The sequence below is a fragment of the Rhinopithecus roxellana genome, chromosome 18, assembly GCF_007565055.1.
Source record: "Rhinopithecus roxellana isolate Shanxi Qingling chromosome 18, ASM756505v1, whole genome shotgun sequence".
In the NCBI taxonomy this organism is placed as follows: domain Eukaryota; kingdom Metazoa; phylum Chordata; class Mammalia; order Primates; family Cercopithecidae; genus Rhinopithecus; species Rhinopithecus roxellana.
This window is the reverse complement of record NC_044566.1, coordinates 36493545-36517236: the sequence shown is the minus strand read 5'-3', so window position 1 is coordinate 36517236 and position 23692 is coordinate 36493545. Positions and strand designations below refer to the sequence as shown.

At 34.1% G+C, this 23692-nt stretch overlaps 1 protein-coding gene across 4 annotated transcripts in view; it reads left to right on the top strand.

Annotated features, from left to right (window-relative positions):
- PCDH9 (protocadherin 9) overlaps positions 1-23692 on the top strand; it is a 990584-nt gene that overhangs the window by 204284 nt on the left and 762608 nt on the right. The window lies entirely within an intron of this gene.

Genomic DNA, 23692 nt, shown 5'->3' with positions numbered 1-23692 from the left:
TATAAATAGAGATTTAAATATTTTTGAAGTGAGAATAAATATATATTAGTAATTTATTTGGAAGAAAAATATGTTTAGGATGAAAGGAAAAGAAAGAAAAGTTTACAGATTAAGTCATAGAGCCTTGGGTTAACTAACTTTCAATAGTTAAACGTCTTTATTTTTTGTTTTCTTGATGTGTACTCTTTAAAAATGAATTCATTAGATGTAGTTTTTGTTTGTCTTCTTGAAAATGTAGAATACCTATATATCATAAAGGATAATGTGTTTGTTATCTTTTAGAAGAACATAACCACCAAAGAGCTTAAGAGTGGGCCCCAAATCAGCTACACAGTGATAACCCTAATCTAATTATACATATATGTTTATATCTATAAATGATATATGTGTGTATATATGTATATATATGTTTGTATATATATAGTGTGTGTATATGTGTGTGTGTGTGTATATATATGCTTTAACTTACCCTTCTTCATTTTAGAAACTTCTAAAACAGATTTATTAAGGTACAATTGACGTTGAATAAAGTGCATATGTTTAAAGTGCAGTTTGATACATTTGACATGTGGATATACCTGTGATATCATCACTACTTTCAAGGTAGTAGTAGACATACCCAACACTGGCAAAAATTTACTGAAGTCTTTTTCAAATCTCCCTCCCCTTTCTCCCAGTAATTTTTAATATACTATTTTTGAAATAGAATGACTTTTAACTTAGCACACAGTGGATATTCAACAAATGCAAGTTATGTAAATCATTATAAAATTCATACTCCAAAGCCATTCTTTTCAGAAATGATGATTTAGTTAATTTCTGATACCATTGACCTGGTCATAATTACATATTTTTTAATTTGCTCCTGCAGTCTGGAGAGAAAAACAACATTTAGAAAAAGAAGACTTTCTCAATTGCATTAGGGATTTGTAAACACTTCATGAAGAAAAAGGAAACACATTCATATTTATTCTTCTGGAACATTCACAAATTACATTTGAAATGACTTGTTGTTTGATGTTTCATTATATTTGTCCAGTATTCTAATAAGGAAGTGTACCACATGGCCTGGCTTTTCACAGAAAAGTTAAGAGAAAACATACCAAACTATTTCACCTATGTATTTAGAAAAAATAAGAAAAATGTGCCACAAGTAAATAATAACTTCTTCTTCCCCAGTGTTTGTACATGCACAAACATATTTATTATACATTTTACTGACACAAAGAATGTGTAGCTCCCAATTTATAAATAATAATATATACTTCATGGTAAATTCCATGTAACTAATTGGTTCTTAGAAAATACTTTGTTAATTAGCTTCAAATGACAAATGAATATACTTGTGACATACATATTGGTTAATATTTTCATTTATATAAGTAGATGAAACAATTAAAACAATTCCTTCATCAATTATGTGAGTACTTCTTTGTTAAATCAGAAAATGTTATTTTTAAATATGGAAAGAGTATTTCATAATTTTTTCTACTATTTGCAATATAATAGCAACAGATATGATACATATTAAGTTTATTCTGCATTATTAATATTTTGTTCTTCACTGTCTACCTACCTGTAAAATGCAATTCAAATAACACCTATGTCTTTCCAAAATGTTTATTAGTCTATGTTTATAATATAATTATACAGGCCGGGCGAGGTGGTTCATGCCTGTAATCCCAGCACTTTGGTAGACAGAAGCAGGCAAGTCACTTCACAATAACACCATAAATAAAGCCCTGGTAAGTATAGTTTGACAGGTTTTACAGTGTAAAGACTTCACCATGGCCAATTTCAAGCTACCAGTGTCATATCACTGAGTGTGTTCAGAAGGGATGCACATAGCTTACCAATATATGCTATTACCACCATACAGATACAACAGGTAGAAAAAAATCTCAACAGCATAAATTATAGTAAAGGAAGTAAAGTTATTTTAATATAATTTATTACATTATAAGTTTATATACATTAATTTTTAATAATAGCTAAACATAATAACTGGCTCACAAAATTTCTTAAAACATAAAAGGTATTAACAGCTCCAGTACATCATTGTCCATAGAGTGCTGCACATCTCAACTTAGATACGACGACCCATGTCCATTGAGCATTACCATAGTTACCCAACTCTGATACAAATGTTTGCTTTTTAGTAATCACCAAGTTGTGGTCAACTTTTGCTAATATCAACTTCAGTTTTCATCTGAATGTAAATTTCTACACCTCTTGATCTAAATGACCAAGTGTTTTCCCATTGTCTCTTTAAATTATTATCCAGTAATTGAAGGTAAAATTCCCAAATCAGCTTCTGGTGGCTTCCTCATAGAGTTTAGATTAATACGTGAGCTAATAGTTGCCTGCAGGTTTCACTTTTCTGAAGTGCTAAGGCACAGAAAACAGCTATGGCAACCAGAGCTACTGCTGTTACTACGATTTCCCTTCTTCTTCCTCTTGTTTCTTTGTTTTTTCTTCTTCCATCTTTTTTCTCCTCTGAATGAACACCTTATAATATGGAACATCTTTAATGTACAGTTTGGTTCATTATTGATATAATTTAATGAGTTTTGTTTATATTCTTTCTGATAGACTTTTCACTTAAAAATTGCATTTAAGTTTTGTTCTTTTTAGTCCACCTTACTTTATTTTTAAGTGTTTCCCAACTGCTTTTTCTTTTTTTCTCTCCTTTTGGCTGCTTGGAGTCATGGCAACAACCTGTGGTCTGTGGTTAGCCATTGCGAGCCTCTCCATTCAGGAGCTTCGGGAAGGCTGATCAAGTGCCAGGAATACGAGTTGATTCCAAACTTCAAGAGCGTTCATTTATTTGTCCAGTCTTTGATACAAATTGAGAGTTCTTTGCTCTGTTTGCTTCCCCTCAGGCAAATTCTTTCATTTCATTCTTTCATACCAGTGTTTTAAATTCTTGACTTGGCTATTAGGTGTTGTTTCAAGTATCTGTTAAAATAAAAAGATCCACTTCAAAAATGTCTTTATTTTATGAGCTTTCCTAGTTCCTGGAAGTTGATTATGTTGCCATATATAAGACAGAATTTTACTACAGAATTTCTGGTATGTCTTTGAAGTCCTGAAATTGTGTTACAAAGAATGCTAATGTGATTGCTTTTTTGTGGGTAAAGGAAGGCAAATGACAGTTGGTGGTGAAGAGAAAAAGGAGTGTGGGGACTGAAGTACTAATTTGGAACAGGTGTTGATCATTTTTGCCTAGAATAAGTAGTGTAACTGTAAACAAATGGACTTCTAAAAGAACGGCTCAAAGCTAAAAAGGGTAACAAAATAAGGATTTTCATGATAACTTTCCTAAACCCCTTGCTGAAAAAGAAATGTTACTGTAAAACAGAAGTTTCAAAGTGGTTAAAAGTGGTTGGCTGGAAATAAGAGCTGAAAGAGAAAGCTGCATTGCAGTGATTGGTTTGATTTGGTGAATAAATTGCTATTTTCAGATTCAATTTGTATCAATAGGCAAAGACCTGTACACCTGCAGAACCTGTCACACTCAGTATCCACAGCACTGAAGCAGCTAGTCTTCAACAATAGGTTTACTTCATTCTTGTTGCCCAGGCTGAGTGACAATAATTGCTACCCATTCCTGAAGCCTCAACATAGGAGAGGAGTCTTTGATGTCTGATCATTAAGCAATACTCTTTTTCACCTCTAATGGAGAGAACACCATGATTTATAAACTTAGAGAATATCACACAAAATTCTGCCTCCTTGTTTTTAAAATAGCTGAGGGTGTTGAACTGCTAGAAAGATTCATCTTTATTAAATGTGACTGAACACTGGAAGTGCAAGATACTGTTTCCTTAGAGAAAGTAAAGAAATCATGTTTTGGTTATTTACGATGGCCAGTGTAGCAGGCTGAGTTAAACAGGTTCTTGTGAAAGTATTGAATAGTTCCTAGCTAAAAGGAAAAGTAGCAAAGTAATTTAACACACTTTTCACATTTCAAGGTGAGGGGTGTACTGTGATAACATAATCTTTTGTGGTTTTGATTAAATATTCAAGTCTCTAATTAAAGACCATCACCTGGCTAGGTGCAGTGGCTCACGCCTATAATCCCAGCGCTTTGGGAGGACAAGGTGGGCAGATCACTTGAGGTCAGGAGTTCGAGACCAGCCTGACCAACATGGAGAAACCCCATCTCCACTAAAAATACAAAATTAGCTGGGCGTGGTGGCAGATGCTTGTAACCACAGCTACTCGGGAGGTTGAGGCAGGAGAACCGCTTGAACCTGGGAGGTGGAGATTGTACTGAGCTGAGATCACGCCACTGTACTCCAGCCTGGGCAACAAGAGTGAAACTCTGTCTCAAAAAAAAAAAAAAAAAAAAAAAAGAACATCACCTTTTCCACCCTTTCACTTAGGAGCTGGAACATTCTTATGAAATAAAGAAAGCTCCTATTTTAGGCCCTAAGGCACACAAATTAATCACATCATACGTATTTTTTTCTAACTGCCCACTTGGCGAATACTTTAAAAATCCAAGTGGTATATTATACACATACCTATGTATATATACACCTACATACATATATACACATATATATTGGGATAGAGAAAAAAACAAACGTAATTTACATTTAAAAACTACACTATCGCCAGGCATGGTGGCTCATGCCTATATTTCTAGCACTTTGGGAGGCTGATTTAAGTGATTACCTAAGGCCTGGAATTGCAGACCAGCCTGGCCAACATGGTGAAACCCTGTCTCCACTAAAAATACAAAAATTAGCCAGGCGTGGTGGTGTGCGACTGTAATCCCAGCTACTCAGGAGACTGAGGCAGGAGATTTGCTTGAACCCGGGAGGTGGAGGTTGCAGTGAGCCTAGATCGCGCCACTGCACTCCAGCCTGGGTAACAGAGTGAGACTGTCTCAAAAAAAAAAAAAAAAAAAAAAAAATACATTATCATTAGAATAAAAATCCACCTTCATGAGTCTGAGCACATTCATAGTGGCATATAAACTTTTAAACCCAGAGGTACAAGAGAAAAACTATGTAATTTCTTTCAATGATACTTTTCTAGTATCAAAAACTTTTATGGGTACTTGAATAAAATAAAGCTATAATACTTGTCATGTAAGTATTCATTCAAGTATTTAATGATTTCTTTTTTCCTGTTACATTCATTTATTAAGTATTGACTGAGTACTCGGTGCTCAGGCGATGTTCTGGATGCAACTATGAGTGGTTCTTGCAGAATTCCACTTAATCTCTTCAACAGGGCTTACAGGTAGTGCAAAGTATTCTTTCTTTGCTGTACTTGTATAGTACAGCAATATATCAAAAGCAGTTGTCACTTTGTTTTGTGAGTTGGAAGCTTGATGAGGTCTGTACAACTTAGGGATGAGTTGTACACTGAATGGCAAGAAATGTAAAGGAAGACTGAAACTCTTAAAAATAAATATATTTCTTTTATTTCTCATAAAGAAAGGAAAAAAGATGATAGAAATGCCAAATCATAATATGTATGTATTTACATAATGAAAACATTTACATTTAATCATATATTTTGTTTGAATGGTCTTTTTAACCTCAGTTTTCTCATACATATTTTCACTGGTATTCTAATAACTACCAATAGAAATCTCATATATTCAGATTTGTAGGCTCAAAGTACTGAATAAAAATATACCATAATCCCATAGGATTCAGAATTAACAAATGACAGATATATAATCCAGTTAAAACTAGACACATCGTTACTGGTGTTATGATGATGATTCTCTTCCCATGACTCCACATATGATAAATTATAACTGGCTAGATTGACTTATTTAACCTCTTTTCAGATATTTGTTTATTGACTAAAATCTACATGGATTTTTTTCCCTGCAGGGATTTGGCTAGTAACATGCCAGCTATATGTTTTACTGTTTTGACTTTTCCAGCTGATTTCTTGATGGATAATCATTTATTGATGTTTTCTTTTCCTTTGCAATCAGTTTGGGAATAAAGGAATATCTTCATTTTGTCTTCTAACGTGGGGATTCTTCTTCAGGAGTTCAGTTCTACCTGGCCCATATTTTGCTTGTTTAGCAATTCAGACCCATAAATATTGCTTGGATTGCTGTGGATCTGATAAAGCTTTACTTGAACAGTGAATTCAATAATAATTTTGACTCTTCATGTACTGCAGCTTCTATTTAATGGCAGCTTGTCAATGGTAGGAAGGGACAGATGGTTGGATGTGTTGGCAAAAGTCATACATAATATAGCACAATCTAACTCAGATAGGTATCACACAAACTAATAAAAGCTTTTGTTGCTGTGTTGTTTATTTTGTTTCTTTTTTCACAGATAGATTCTGTTTGTAAGCAGTTTTTGCAGGCAAAATAGAAACATACTACAGATACAGACTCAAAAGAAAAATATAATGTAACTTGATACATGCTCATTCTGAAATGTAAAATATAATGGAAATTCAAAGGTTTACTTGCAGGAAATGTACAAAATTTATTAAGTCCATCAAATATAAAACAATTTTATAGCTAGGGAATTCTTAGTTTTGTGAATGAATGAGTGTATTCAATACAGCAAATAATTAGATAGAAATTGCTTTATCCAGATTCATCCAGACAGTACTCTCTCCCAGTTAACTGCAATACAGCCAAAAGAGTTTGCTCATTGTCCCTGGAGTATGCCTGGTATTCACCTCTGCTGCTGTTGAAGTTTTATGCTAGCCTTTCCGGGAATCTCTTGCAGCCTCTTTTCTGCCATCCAGGTAATCCCCATCCCTGTCAGCTCTCAAGTTGCACTAGTGTACCATAGATTGAGGTTACCCCTTATCTCCTTAAGCATTTGCTGAGCACTTACTAAGGACAAGGAAATGGTCAGGACCTAACCACACATCAAGGAAAGACTACAGTGCCTTCGCTCATTAGCCCTACAGTCTTGTGGGAGATGCATAAAAAGCAAATATTAGATTGAAATATGTAGGATATGTAGATTTTTGTTTGTTTGTTTGTTTAAGAGCAACTGCCTAAAGGTGTTAAGGAGGGTCTCCTGGGCAACTATTTAAACTGACATTTTAAGAAGGAAGGGTAGATTCTCATGAGAACTTTGTGAGGGAGGACATTTCATGCAGTGGAAGAAGAAAACTTGTGAGAAAATAATAACATGAATCAAAAAAGTGCTGTTCAAGGACCTGCAATTATCTTAGTTCTGCTTGAGAGGACAGTGAGAAACAAGTAGGGCAGGTGGTGATAGTGGTTAGAAGATTGGGTATTTGTGAAATCATGAGATCAGAAATAGTCTTATTTGTCAAATAAGTTAAGCTAGAATTGTATCACAGTTTTGAGTTGCGAAGGTGACATGATCATATTTAAATTTCAGAAAGAAAATACAATCATCAGTATGCGAGGATGCATTATTGAGAATAGAGGCAGAGAGACTAGAACAGGGGCATTCCAGTGAAATTGATATTCAGATGACCCATAATTTTTTGTTTGTTTCTTTCTGGGAGCCTTGTCAGAGAACTTGTTTAATTTATGACTCATTATTGGCTATCCCTTGTTTTGTATCTTTTTTTTTTTTTTTTTTTGGAGACAGGGTCTTGCTCTGTCGCCAGGATGGAGTGCAGTGGCACGATCTCGGCTCACTACAACCTTCACCTTCTGGGTTCAAGCGATTATCCTGCCTCAGCCTCCCAAGTAGCTAGGACGACAGGCGGGCGCCACCGTGCCCAACTAATTTTTGCATTTTTAGTAGAGACGGGGTTTCACCATATTGGCCAGGATGGTCTCAATCTCTTGACCTTGTGATTCACCCGCCTCGGCCTCCTGAAGTGCTGGGATTACAGGCATGAGCCACTATGCCTGGCCGTATCTTAGGTCATATGTTTTATTTATTTACGTTTCTTTTGAAATGCAATATTAATCAATTAATTTACTCATGTATGACTCTTTTGCTAACTAAATTGCAAGTTCATTTACAACTCTGATGTTATTTACTTCAGATAGCTTTTCATGTCTCCAATATAATTTGCACATAATTAGCAATTAATATTCATTGAATGAATTTGTGACCCATTTCAGCTATTGCAGGATAGTGTCCAAGAATGGTAACATGGGAAAAATATATTGCATGTTACTGATAGGTGAATTGCTTCTAATCAAACAACAATTTGTAAAATCAAAAAAATTAACAGAATGACAAGAAAGACATGTGTCTGTGTCCAAATATTTGTTCTTAAGTCCAGCTGAGTTGTATAGCTCTGGGTCTTTAATAATGTTATTTTCTTCACTATACTGTTGGTTCTAAATTAATATGTACTTTATGGAGTACTTCCCTGAGATTATTGGATGTATAATTTTTCTCTGTGTACAGCAAAAATGTTTAAAATTTTTGTCCTGATTTATCGCATTGATAAATTTATGTGCACTATTTTAATTACCCATCGACTGTTCATTGCAATGATTTTTTAAAATTCTTGGAGATTTTATTCCTCTTGTTTTGGAGGAAGTTGTTACTAACAGTAACATTTGCATATTACATTTGGGATATAATTAAGTTCTAAAAATACTAAAATAGTAAAAGTGTTTAAAATATCATTTATCCAATTTCTCTTTCATATTTGAGACAAAAACTTAAAAATAGAACCATCTACCCAGTAAACCTGGGATCATGGGCACACACACAGTAACAGGTGGGTACCACTCCCTTTCCCCTCATGGTGCCCATCTGCTGGTACCCATCTGCCTTATTCTTGTAAACAGGGGTATTTTAAACTGTTAGGGAATATCGATGCCTGTAAATTGCTTAGAGAGTGAGATTTATTTAGATTCCCAAAAGTGATGGTATAATTCACTTAAAGTGAAACTTCATTTATAGTAAAACCGAATGAATGTTCAGAAATCTGAAATGTATTGTGTTGTTTAAATTGCATTTTTGGTTTATACATAGAGAGCCACATTTCTTGGAGCAGAGTGTACTTATAAAATCAAATCGAATTCTATTCTATTTCTGTTCAACTTCTGCCCTAAATGAAATCATTCTATTTTTCTAAACAGTGTAAGACAGGACATGACCAGCTTTGTCTGGCCTATGTATGATACACATTTGCTCGATGTATCAGCAACTTCTTTTCCATACACTATGGCTATTTCAAAAGAATCCACATTGTTAAGTTCAGAACTATTGGAGGTTGTACACTGATTGTATTGCCCTTCTGAGAGTGCTAGAAATGCTCTCAGAGGAAAAAAAAGTGAGTAGTAGAAAATATCATTGAGTACTTAATGGGTGCCCTTGGGTCCTATGTAGTAGGTGCTATTATTGAAAAAGACTGCAGTGTGATAAGCACACTCTTGAAGGCTTACATGGTGAATTCTTAAGTAGAACCTACACATAAGTATAATAATACAAAAGAGCAAATGCTTTTTATATCAAATCATTACATGAGACTATTGCTAAAATATTAGCTGTGAAACAAGTCAAATGTGCTTGTATTCTGATTTTGATAAGTAGTAGCTGGAGAGAATATGGGAAAATTACAAATAAAATTGACTGGATTGAGACCAAAACTCATTTTCAAGTTCATTTGCTGAACTTTATAGGAGATTTGTAGGATTGCAAGGCTTGAGGTAAACTGGCAAGATGATTGAGAAAATGACACAATAACTTCCTCTCTGTAATGGCATTGAGCCAATCCACTTATTTGTGAATCCAATTGATCAAATTCATCACTTAAATGATATAGCATGCTTTTCTTGAGTAGCTCAAATTGTTTTACAGACATTATCTCATTTGTCGTCATAAAAAGATGGGAAGTTTCTATTGAATGAATGCTTCATGGAGTGAATATGTTAATGAATGGAAATTCAAAGTAAGTGTTTTTAATCTTTACTGTATCACTCACTGGCTTTGTGACAATGATAAGTAAGTTAATTTCTATTAGTCTTATTTTCTTTATGCTATGAAGAAATGATCATACTTTCCAGTTAGTATTATGGGGATTAGTGTAAGGAGTCATGCCGATACTTACAAAAATTCCTGAAGTTCTTCCAAAGCTAAGGCAGTCTCTAACTTTTAATAAACCTAAAGCTACACTAAAGTATGTTTTGGTATTGAATTAACCTCATCAAAAATCAGGTTATACTTGTGGTATATCAGAATGATTTTAATTATTGAAATTCACTATTAAAATATATGTTGAGCTTCAAATATTTACTAGGAATTGTACTGGTGTGGGATTTGAGTTGAATATTATGGCCACTACCAATCAGGAACTTATAATTTCACTGGAGGGACAGCCATGAAAACAATTTCATAAAACAGAAGTAGTTGAGAGCTATAACTACTGACAGGGACAATGAGCCATAGGAACATAGATGAGAGAGAGATTACTTTTCCTTAAGTAGAATGAAGAGAACAATTATGCAAGAACAGAGATTAGAAATCGAGGTTGGGACTAACATGTAAAGTAATTGAATAGTAGGTGGATGTTGAATGCTGCTGAGAGAATCATCAAAGTTTTTAAGCCTTTTGAATCTATTCAATGTATATTCCATTCTAGGTATTTGAAAGGTAATTGCGATGGTGGTAAGCAAAGTAGATTAGAAATCAGTCCTTGAGAGAGATGGCAACAAAGAAGGGTAAGTCTGATGATTTACAAATGATAAAGATGATTTATCAAATTAACTTTGATGATTTCAAAGTTGAGCGACTGGCTAGGTGGTGACACCATTGAAATACCAGAAGTAGAGAGGAGAAGCAAAGCTCAATGAAGAGAAGAGATAACTAACAAAGTTTGATTTTTGTAAATTAAGCTTCATTATCTTCTGTATCACACATTCTAAATCTCACTTAAAATTCAGGCCGTATTTTTCACATTTGCCCACACATCTTCAGATTTGATACTTACCTGCTTATAGAGCCACAGAAGCCAGTGAGCCTGTCTAGGGAGTGTGTGCAGACCGATAACACAAGAGAGTGAGGCCCAGGTTCAATCAGCAATTAAATGGGTGTCTTCCAAAGAGTTGCCCATGTAGATAGCAGGAAAAGGTGGTAAGTGAAGAGCCAAGAGTCAATAATCTCCATGTATGTTTCAGAAGAAAATCGCTACAAATATGGGGTATCCTCTTGTTAAATGCGTTTGTGAAGTCAAGGAAACTTGATTAGAACCAAAACTCATTTTGGAATTGATCTTTGGAATTGACAATCATGAATTCGCTTGAAATGGGAGGCAGTGGTTATTTTAGAGTTAAAAAAAAAAGGTAGACAATTAATTCAAGAAATTTGGTAGCTAAGAAAAGGAGTGATGGGGCAGCTTCTTGCAGAGGAGCAAGGCTCAAAAGAGGTTTTCGAACGTTGAGGATATTTTAACTCATTTGCAAGCACAGAAATGGTAGATGGAGGCAATGGAAGTTCAGAGGGAAGAGTAAGATCATAGGAGGGGTAGGAGATCAAAAACATGATTCAAAACTAATTGGGCCACTTCTTCCCAAGAAACTATAAAGAAGTCAGTTAATAGTGGTACAGAAATAGGTCACCTGCTGAAGGATTGGCTATGTGTGTGTGGGGCAGGGTGGAATTTTGAGTAGAGTGAATGTGGCTCAGAACCTTGTTAAAGAAAATAAGAAAGAAAGTCAAGTAGATATCATTAAGTGTGCTTGGTAGAACTAAGATAAAAGCAATGATGTTATCGACAGAAAATCATACCTCAGGTAAGTAGCGTAATAGAGGGAACATTCTGGGGAAAGATTGAAGATTTCAATTTTTTTCTTACAAATGAATAAAAGTTCTAGAAGATACCATCAACTTAAAAGGAGAGCAATATGAGAGCATCTAGTATAGGACTGTGCCTGTGCTACCTGTGGCAGTTTCTACCTCTACATATTGCTAGTTCTTTGTTTCTACAAAGGGCATCAATATAAGACAATCTTACTTATTAACCGGGCTCAGAACAGCTGTCTGGGGACAGAATTTTAGTAAAACGTGTATATTGTAAGCTAGTATTACTATGACTTTACAGAAAGTAATTCTTCTTTAAGTGGGGACAAATACATTTCCTAGATTTAATGAAAGTAAAAGAGTTCTGACTAGTTTCATATTTGAACAGGAAAATATATGTTTTGATCTCTGTTTTTAAACACCTTGAATATGAAGGAAACAAAACTGTTTCTGAAGAACAAGTAAACCGAGTTTGAAATAGGCTGATGGCCAGAATGTTGGGTTACACTGAGAATTAGAACAAGAGCATGGGACACAGGTGATGCTTTTAGCATGATGATAACAATTGTTCTGGTACTGTCTGTCATCTCCTCTCATGGCCTTTCCTCTCTTGTCTGTTTTTTTTTTTTTTTTTTTTTTTTTCATAGTTAAGGTCAATAGTCTTATGTTAAACCTGTTTTTCTCAAATCTAGAATTGTTTTTATATGGGACATTGTATTTTTCCTATTTAACCTTTGATTTTTTTTTTCTTATCCATCAACAATATCCAAGGACAACCAATTAAAGATGAATGAGGCTATCATATGAGGAATGATAAGTGAGCAGGTTCAGTCTATGTACAAATAATAGGTTATGTGGTCATGAAGCATGGGTTTCAATGATATATTTAAATAAAGCATTGTGTTATAATTACAGTGTATAAAAATCAAAAACTTAAGTGACATCCAGGTGCTTATATCATTGAAAATAATCAGAGATATGGAGAAAAAATATGCATGCAGCTGTTTACCACAGATGGGTGGTTAAATAATCTACATCCAGAAGATGAAATCATGACTTTTTAAAATTTAAAATTCAATGATATGGGATAAAATGTTTATGTCATAAAGTTAACTAACAAAAATAGGATATGAAAGTATGATCCATATTTCAGGAAGGGGAAATATGTGTGGGACTGTGTGTGTGTGTGTGTGTGTTACATTAAAAACAAGCATATGTTTAGGATATGACCTTGAAAAACCGTAATAGGATTTTAGCACTGGTTATTTCTGAGTGGTGATTTCATGGGTGATTTATGATTTTCCAATACATTCACGTAGATACTCTAAAATTTTTACAGTGACCATATCACTTTTCTAATCACAGAAATGTTATTAATAAAAAAGACTACTATGTGATCACAGCTATAATTTTGTTATGCCACAATTCTTACGGAACACACACACACTTGCACACATTGACACATTGTCTGAGTCTTCAATGAGTACAGTGACTTCACCTAGTAATTGGGCCTAATTATCTCCACGAGGTCTGAGAGAAGAGTGCTCTTTTCTCCAGGATGTCTAATGCCAGCCAATTTACACTTAGGCCCGCTACAATTGATCTTCTGGGCCTTTTATGATATGGTAACACTTCAGAATTTTCTCTACAGTGTGACTCTTTAATCGTTTTACATAAGAAAAGGAAATATTTGTCTATTTTGAGTGTTTTAGCATTAACTGTTTGATTTCGTTGGAGGAGAGGAGTGCAGGAATCATCCCAATTATGGGGACAGAAGCTGGATGAGTCAGAGGCTGTCTCTAATGTTCATGAAATGCAAAAAAATGTGACTCACTAACCATTCAGCGTATTTGTAGTCTTGTTGTTCATTAGTCCATAAATAGTATTAACTGGCTGGAAAAATGATTCAGAATTTTCTTATCAGTGTTCATTCATCAGGAAAAATCTTGAAGTCTCACCATTTATTTTGTTTTTGTTGTTTTATCTTTGTTTCTTGCATCAGTGAAAAATCAGACAATGTAATTAAATGTTGTTGGCAATAACTTGTTGTGCCTTGAAAAAGAATGTAAATCACTAGAGAAAACATGATGGCCAGCCTTACTCTCACTTTTTCTCTCTCTTTCACACATACACACACACACATACATTATTAAAATAATAAATATATTTCATAATTTTTATAATTTATACAGGTTAAATTTATTTAATTTCTAATAGTTTAATATTCTATTCAGCAAGCAACAATAGAATCACCATTTAAAAACCTTTTAAAATCAATTCTTTCAAATTTGGTTCTTTGAATAAAACACTACAGAAACCACAGAATGATTTCAGATTTGCCAAAGAAAGAAAGAAAAAGGAAGAAAGGAGGGAAGGCAGGAAGCATGTGAAGAAAAAGAAGCAAGTTACTGCTCTACATAGGACACTGTAGTCAAGGCAAGGTCATGTATTTATCCTTAGTTTCATGATTTAACTGATAATTGAAATGAAATGTTTTCTCTTTATAAAGCTATAAAGAAGAGTACTGTTTTTGCTGAGTAAAAGAAAGATGGATTTCAAAATAGGTACTTCACTATTTGGGAGTACAGGTTTGCTGATATTAGTAGCCACCTAGTCATATTTTCAAGGAACAAGTGATCTAAATGTGAACATCCCCATCAAGAGCAAAACATTTTTGCAGGATAATTTTAAGAAGAGCAGCCTACAATATTCAACTCTCCAACCATCAAGCATGACTCACTCCAAATAGGTTATTTAGTCTGTTAGTACTGTTATGTTTAATTTGATTAGTCTTTTTGACATTTCTCTAATGAAAAATGAAATGCCTCAGGTCCTATTACAATGTTCTAGTGATGTTTCATATGGGACACAGTTTCTTGCATGACTATGATGGGTAGGTGCTGTACAGAAGATATTTCATTTTAGGCATATGAACAATACTTCTCAGTAGTTGAGTGACTGCTAAAATATTAATTTAACAGATATCTAAAGAAAAGCATTCTGGCAAATTTTCCATCTCCCAAGATTAAAATAAAATAGTTTTGTTTTAGAAAAGTGGTAATTATTTTAGTTCATCTTTTTTATATACAGTTGATAAAATACATTTAATAAATGACTAAATTTGTAATCCACTATTTGAATAATGTTTTTGTTCTATTAGAATTTAGACTATAAATGCAGGATATAGACACATATTTTTCTGTTTCCTCATGTTTACATTGAATTTAATGTGTGCCTAATAAGTTCTGGGGAGTGACAGTTCTGTAAGTAAATATTTGACATTACTTTATCATAGAGTAATAACATCATGATTAAAAGGGGCAATACAAATGATATATGAAGAAAAAATGTGGCACTATATTAAATAGAGTCAGAAATTGTAAATTATTGCCAGCATGTCATACATATGTCATTTCATTTTTCTGTAGTTTTACATTGATGTAGGAAATTATATTACTCACTTTTAAGTCATACGAATATAGTGATAAATATCACAATGTGAAATTCTTTTGAATCCATACAAGGTTAACTGCAGAGAAATAGAACTAAATATCTAATCTTTCTACTTTGGAAAAATGGAATTCAAATAATCCCACAATTTACTTTACCCACTATTTTCTACCTCCCATCAATGGTGACTGATCTGAGTTTGAATTACTTTTCTTTCAATTATTAATAGTAAAGGTCCAGTTGTAATGTAAATATGTCCTGAGGTGTATTTTTGTCCTTAAGGACAAAAAATCACTGCAGGAGTCCAGAACTGTCATGAATTGGGCAATGCATACACAACGAAGGAAAAGAATATTGCAAATAGAACAAGATAAACTGGTAATAGAAGATTCTAGGACTAATAGGACATTCATCAAATAATAGCCATCATCAAAATCTATTAGCTGGTATTTATTGGTCTGAAAGTTATAAAAATGACATTGGAAATCTCCTGATTTCCAAGTATACCTGTTTGTGCTGTTGTGCTATAGCTAAGTGAAGTTATAGCTAAGTGAAGTTAGCTTCCTGCCTAACAGGCTTTTATAGGCAATAGAGAGAAGAAAAATGATTGAAAGGATTTCCCCACTGTGAGGCACCCACTGTGTCTCAACGTAATGGATTATAGCTGCTAATTTACCTGATTAGGTAAATTAAAGTTAAGGCTTTGGAGTCCTGTAGTTGGGGATTTGAATCCATATTCTATACTAGCTGGGGGACTTTGAGGAACTTATTAACCTGTCTAGGTTCAGTTTTATCTTAAAATAACAACCACTGCAACAATAATAGTAGTTAATTTTAAGGAAAAATTGAGGTTAGATCGTATTAATATGTGTAAACCTCTTAGCACAGTGCCTGCCCATTAGACAGTCTTCAATAAATATCAGCTTTTATTTTTATAGTTATTTTAATTAACTTCATTAACTTGCTCGTCACATTTCCTGAACATCAGTTAGTTAATTAGCAGATATGTAGTTTGGTAAAGTGGCATCCAAAAGGATTTTATATTTGGACTCTATTTTTTTTTTTTTTTTTTGAGACGGTGTCTTGCTCTGTTGCCCAGTCTAGAGTGCAGTAGCGCGACCTCAGCTCACTGCAAGCTCCGCCTCCCAGGTTCATGCCATTCTCCTGCCTCAGCCTCCCAAGTAACTGGGACTACAGGCGTCCGCCACTGCGCCTGGCTAATTTTTTTTTGTATTTTTAGTAGAGACAGGGTTTCACCACGGTGTCGATCTCCTGACTTTGTGATCCACTCGCCTTGGCCTCTCAAAGTGCCGGGATTACAGGCGTGAGTCACCGCACCTGGTCTATATTTGGACTCTTTAAAGACAGTCACATACTCCTTACATTTTAAGGCTGGTAGGACATCTCTTTATTAAATAGAAACATTCCAATGTATAGTGTTTACTATGTGATCTGTTGCATGTCTTTGTTTTATTGATAATAACTATATTGTATTTAATACATTCAACACTGAAAAAAAAAAAAAGTGACCTGAATACCAAGTATCTTTAAAAAGAGAACTAGTAACAATCCAAGGCAGATAGCCATCAATAAAAAAAAAAGTGTTTGATCCGTTTAGGAAATAAATAAATGGTCTTGAGAGTCACCGATGGGTGGAATCTGCTGTGGGAGAGAAACAAATGCAGAGTGAGGGCTAAATCTCCTGACTAAATAAGGAGTACAGATAAGACAAGGCACAGAAATGAAAAGGAATTTAACGTACTTGGAGTCAATAAAAAATCCTAGATGCTTGATTCAGGGGAGGATCTAGGCTTTTTGTGACTTGAGGCTTATATATTTGTAGAGCTCTCTTTAAAGAAAATAAAACAAATTATAAGGACTTTGAAGAGGCCTGTACAAGTGAGGAGACTTGCAACTTTTGTGTCAATTTCCCAATAAATCCACATCTATCTAGCAGAGAAGTCTGCACTAAGTACGATGAGATAAGTAGGGTGAAATTATGAACAGCTCTGAAATCTGGAAGAGGTGTTTACACTGTGTGTTAGAATTGTGCTTCTCAATGTACAGTCCTAGCATCAGACTCATATACAAGCTTGTTGGAAAGGCAAATTCTAGAGCCCAACACTAAATTTTCTGATTCCGAAACTCTGAGGCCAGTAGCCTGTGTTTAAACGAGGCCCTCAGTTGATTGAGATGAACACTAAGGTTTGATAATCACTGTGTAGAAGGTTAGGCTCTGAGCTGCTATAATGAAGATGAGATTGGTAATAAATAAAAAGTAAAAATAAAAATAAAATAGTTTTGTTTTAGAAAAGTAGTAATTATTTTATTCATCTTTATTACATACAATTGATAGAATGCATTTAATAAGTGATAAACTTGTGATTCAATATTTTAATGTTCTTGTTCTATTAGAATTTAGACTATAAGTGAAGGATATACTCCATGAATGAAGGAGTTTAGGTGCACCATGGGTATTCAGAATTGGCTAGATTAGAAGCAGATAGGCAAGTGATGATTCTCTTACACTGATAGGTATACAATGGATACAAGAAAATATGTAAGTAAAAAGGAATTGACCAGATATAATTGCCAAATGTTGGGTAGAAGGAGAGGGTTTATTTAAGATGAGTCTAGGCTTCCAGACTTCTTTTTAAACAGCAGAAGAGAAAGTAAGAAGAGGTGATTTGATGCAGAGTAAAGATAATATTGGTGGGTGGAGAAAGTATAGAAAATTCTGTTTTGAATATGCTGACTCTTACTTATCACTGAGGGATATCTGTGTAAAAAGTATATAGTAGACAATGGGGTAAAGAGCACTGGAATTTGTTGCCAGGACTGAAAATATAGAGTTAGCCTATTTCCTGAATAACAATAAAACAAAACAATATATAATTACACACAGTCCTCACCTCACAAAAAATAAACCAACAATTTTATAGATTGTGTACTAGCTGATTTCTCTTTGCCTAAATTGTTTACATAGAAAAGAAATGTGATACAATTCTTTTCCCAGTGGGTAGCTAGTACTTAAAAGAAATTCCACTGTTAGTTATAGTGCTTTATACTCTCCAGTAACTTTGAATAGGCTCTAGCAATTTTAACTGCTAAAAAGAATGTAAACAGTAACAAAGGATTTGTTGAGAAATTTTCATTATTTTGTTCCATATTATTATGTTTTGTTTTATTCCCTTATTCCAAATCTATGCAACTGTAGGCAACACTGATGAGAAATTATTCTAAGTTTAATAAAATGTATGTATGCTTTTGCAGCATATACATAATAAATATATGTGTGTTTCATGAAGGATGCTAATATGAATGATGAAATGAGTTTCAATTTGAAGCTTTCCCATTGAGTACAATCACAGAGGACCAGAAGCATTTTCCATGTACCAGTTGTTCTAAAAGCAGTGAGATATTTTCATTTTATGTTTTTCATGAGGTCAAGTTAATATATTCACAAATACCCCAACCATTCTCAAATTCAGGAAAGACACTTGGAGAAAATTGTTAACCATATGCACAAGGACTCAGAGATGCATCAGTCCTGGGATTTGTTCACACAAATTGTTGATCAGCACTTGTCAAAATGAGGAACATGAAAACAAAAGTGGACATTACCTGCATGCACATGAGGATTCTTACTCAAATTCCAATATATACATAGCCTGAATATACTGTATGGTTCACAACTTTTTGCTGAATGAGTGAATTTAAGTTATTTCTTACTCCTCTATATGCCATGCTCCCATAATGTTTTCAATTATACCACAAATAACGGATGCAGAAGAATTTTTAAGCCAAATTAATACTATTTTACTAATATTTTTTATATTTTATTATTAAATTTGTTTTAAAATTAAATATTAAAAACCCCTCTGAAACCCACTGTCTTAATATGTTTTAATTCTTCTTTTCAGTCTTTATACTCATACATAAATGTATTAACAGATTTACTAGCTTCCTATGTGGAACCTATTTGTGCTTTTTTTAACTCAAAATTTTATCTTTTCATATTTATAATTGTGTCTTACATTTTTACAAATATTTTGGTAAAATATTCAATGCCATAACAATGAGCCAATGTTCTAAAATATTTTTAGCTGTTTCAACCCTTAAGTACTGCTGTTTGGGAAGTTTTGGAGAATAGATCTTTCTGCTGTTGTATATTTAGGACAATTTTCCAGAAAAAGGATCCAGAATAAGTTTTGATACTCTCTGGAGTTTTTCAAGGCAATATGTTCACACACTGGTACTAATGGTGTAGCATTAGTATATGCAAATACTTTGGATGTTGACATTGGATGACAAATTAGGCTTAGATCAATTTTTGTTCTTTAAAAAAGTATTTTCCTTTTGAAATTATATCATTTCCCTTTAAAATGGAATCCTATTATATGTTTGCAAAAATATTTGAAGTTATATTTTCCTTTCAATGTATAAATAAGTTATGAAATTGTAATTAAGGGATTTTTATAAATAAGTCACTTATATCTCATTGAAATATATACTATATAGCAATATATTAGATACAATAATCAAATATGATATTAAATGTAGTAATGCTCACTACATAATAGGAACTAAACAAATGAAAATTACATCCAAATAAGTACTCATAAGAGACACTTTTTAGAATAAATGACCTTAATTCAACTTAAAAAGCTAAAACATCTCTGTGTTTTTAAATATATTCCGTCACCGATCTGCCTTCTTTTTCTAGGTCACTGAGTTCTAAGTTATGGTCCAACGACCTGTGTGAAAGGGACTGCAGAAAATTGCCAGAGATATAACTACAAATACTTATTTCCAGATCTAACCAACCAAATCTTAATGGATTGAGACTTGGGAATCAGTATTTTTGATACATTATTCGGGTAATTCTGACAATTTCAGCCAAGATTCAGAACCAATGACCTAAATTACCAGAGAAGCCTCTTGCATTTCTATTCTGGTTTTGTATTTTGTACATTCATCCACAATCTATCCTCCATGTTTCAAATTCTTTTAGGTCTTGGACTTAGTGTGTTATAATAATATTTCTCCTTATAAGATCCTTTTTTTTTTTTTTTTTTTTTTAAAGACAGAGTCTTGCTCTGGACTGTACCGTAGTGGCGTGATCTCGGCTCACTGCAAAATCCGCCTCCCAGGTTCACGCCATTCTCCTGCCTCAGCCTCCCAAGTAGCTGGGACTACAGGCAGCCGCCACCACGCCCGGCTAATTTTTTTGTATTTTTAGTGGAGACGGGGTTTCACCGTGTTAGCCAGGATAGTCTCAGTCTCCTGACCTCGTAATCCACCCGCCTTGGCCTCCCAAAGTGCTGGGATTACAGGCGTGAGCCACCGCACCTGGCCTATAAGATCCAATTTTTATACTGTTATGTCATGATGCCTACTACTGCTTTTTACATTAATCATCTAAAAAGGCCATTCTGTCTAAGGTCATTCTGGCTATAGGGCAGGACTAAATACCTATGAAATAAGCAGAATTATGTTATTAGAAGAATATCAAAACACCCTACTCATACTTTGCTCTCACTGAGAGAATGCAATCACCATCTATTACCTAGCTAAATGCATTTCTTTACTTTGGAAATTAGAAATAAGCATATTATTTGTGAAAGATATTTAAAATGTGTGCATTGCCATTATTATGGTTTAATTTAGTATAATTGCCACTGTAGGAGGCACAAGGACCTTAAGATCAGTTTACTGGCAAGGATATGGGATGTCAAACATAGTGAGCATACATGGAATGTTTGGGGAAAGTGAAAGGTATTCCTAAAGTTTTAAAGTGTAAGTGTGTGTGCATTTTTGTGTTTCTGTGTGTCTGTGTGAGGGGAATGAGTTCTAATGACAATGTAATATGTATTACCTGAAATTGTTCCATAGAAAATCCTACTTAGCTCTGTTTTGATATAGTAAGTTGCTAGCCCAGCAAACTTACCTAAATCTTCAAAATGAATGGCCAATGATTTAAAGCGAACTCAAATAATAAAAGAAAATCCCCTGACTTCACCAAACAACTTATCTTCCCTACTCCTCTTCCTACAACTTTTTTTTTTTTTTTAAGAGATCAGAGTTTTGGGAATGGGAATCTTCTAGTTTTGAGATGCCTTAATTTTTGAGTATTCCTCTCCTATCCTGATATTTTTTAATAGAAAACACTTGGAACACAGTATCTGTTCTCTTTCTCCTATGTTCTCCTCTTTACAAAGGGGACTTCACTTTTATATAAGCTAAATTACAGAGAGGAGGAGAAAGATCACAAAAATAATTTGGAAAGGAATATTTATTGATAGGTAGACCACTTCAAAATAGTCACCTTTGTCCTTTAAAGTTAGAGAGAAATCCAAAGAGTGGTTGGACAATGCTGATAATAGTAGCTAAAGAATTTATTTATTATTATTTGTCAGGAATAACAAGAGGCTTAAATAAAATATCTCATTTAATCATTCCCCAAATCCCATAAATTTGAAACTGTTTCTTTATCTACTTTCTGCTAAGAAAATTGAAGCACAATTCAAGAAACATTTCCAAACTCACACATTTTCCCAAGTGAAAAAAGCTGGATTCCAACCTGGACTCCATGGAAGCCCATACTGTATTGCTTACTGCCAACATTTTAAAACATATTTATTTTGAAATATGTTACAACAAAAATGCATGCTATAAATTTCTTTTCTCTCTCTCTCTCTCTCTCTCTCTCTCTCTCTCTCTCTCTCTCTCTCTCGCTGTCTCTCTCTCTTTCTTTTATGAGACGGAGTCTCTGTCACCGAGGCTGAAGTCCAATGGCACAATCTCAGCTCACTGCAACTTCTGTCTCCCAGGTTCAAGAGATTCTCCTGCCTCAGCCTCCTGAGTAGCTGGGATTACAGGCACCTGACACTATGCCCGGCTAATTTTTGGATTTTAATGGAGACAGGGTTTTGCCTTGTTGGCCAGGCTGATCTCAAACTCCTGACCTCATGTGATCCGCCCTCTTGGGCCTCCCAACGTGTTGGGATTACAGATGCAAGCCACCACAACCGTCCTATAAATTTCTTTTTTTAAAAAATTTAAGAAGCCAATATTTTGTGGGAATATTTTAAAGGAATCTGATAATTAATGTATCATATTGTGAAAAGTCTTTCCATCTATAGCCAGGATTTTAACCATATGTGCACTAAGCAAATGTATATAACAAAGAAAAAAAAAAAGTTAATTTTTACCTCTGTGACCGAATCCCTTCTAGTAAATAAATCAGGGTCCTGATAACACCGCACTACAGAATAGGGACGTTTTTCACAGGCATTTTACTTTTCTCAGTTTCTCAAAGAACTTCATCAAAACTAACGGGACTATAGAGAAGATTTATCAGAGGCTCGGTCAGGTCTGTTACATTTCCCCTACACACGGAAATGGGCACATCCATCTGCCTTCCCTGGAGACTAGCAGGATAGAGAACTCGTGACAGATATACCTTTTAAAGAGACTATTTTTTAAAATAAAGACTCTTACTTCCTGTGCTATCTATAATAATGAGGAGCAATCGTTAAAAGAGTTCCTGTAAAGTGTTATTTAATTTTGTAGTTATAATGAATAGACTAGAGAGTAAAACATCTTGAGTGTATCATGAGTAATTTTGCAGTGGGGACAGGCTCCTTGGCAGTGCATGAAGTAATAAAAATTCCTGCTTCATACTATGTTGGTTCTCTTTTCATCTTCATTTAAGTTGTTGGATGTGATGTTGCCAGGTATATTCAAAGTCCGGAAATGCTAGATCTATCTAATAATACGTGTATCCATCAAGGGCTGATTAATATTAAGAAACATATCTTGTGTAGATATCCTCACATAGAATAAAAAAGTGAAACGTGAAAGTGAACTTGTGTCATTATAATTCCTTAAAACAATGTGATAACAATACATGTTAATAATAAGCATACTATGGAATAAGGAGATGAATCTTTTTTTTCTTTTTACCATTACTTAAAGTTGCTCAAAGCCCAATGCAAAGGGCCAGAATGTATTTTTTTATATATAAAATGGCTTTTTAGTAATCAGATAAGAGCTTTGTTGCAAGGTAGTTATTTGTAAAGTCGCTTTTGACATATAACTTAATACTTCATTAGTATGTTTGCTCTGTACAGTGAATTTCTAAATCATATACACTTACCATGTATGTGTATGTGTATGTGTATGTGTATGTGTATGTGTATGTGTATGTGTATGTGTATGTGTATACACTTACAATTGTGAGAAAGCTCCTTAAATAAACCAGGTCAATCAGTTTGGGAGACTGAGGAAATTGGGTCTGGTAAAGGTCAAGGTGGTTTCATAAACTGATTAGTGGCTCCATTAAAATCATCTCTGTCTAAATCTGATTTCTACATTTAACATTAAAAACAAACAAATTAAAAAAAAAAAAAAAGCCTCCATGTACACACAGGGAGTACAGAAAGGCCCAAGACATAGATGGCTGAAAAAAAAAAAAATAGTAATTGATATTAAAGAACTAGAAAATGAAAGAACTAGATCAGGTAGCCTGATAATTAATGGACTGA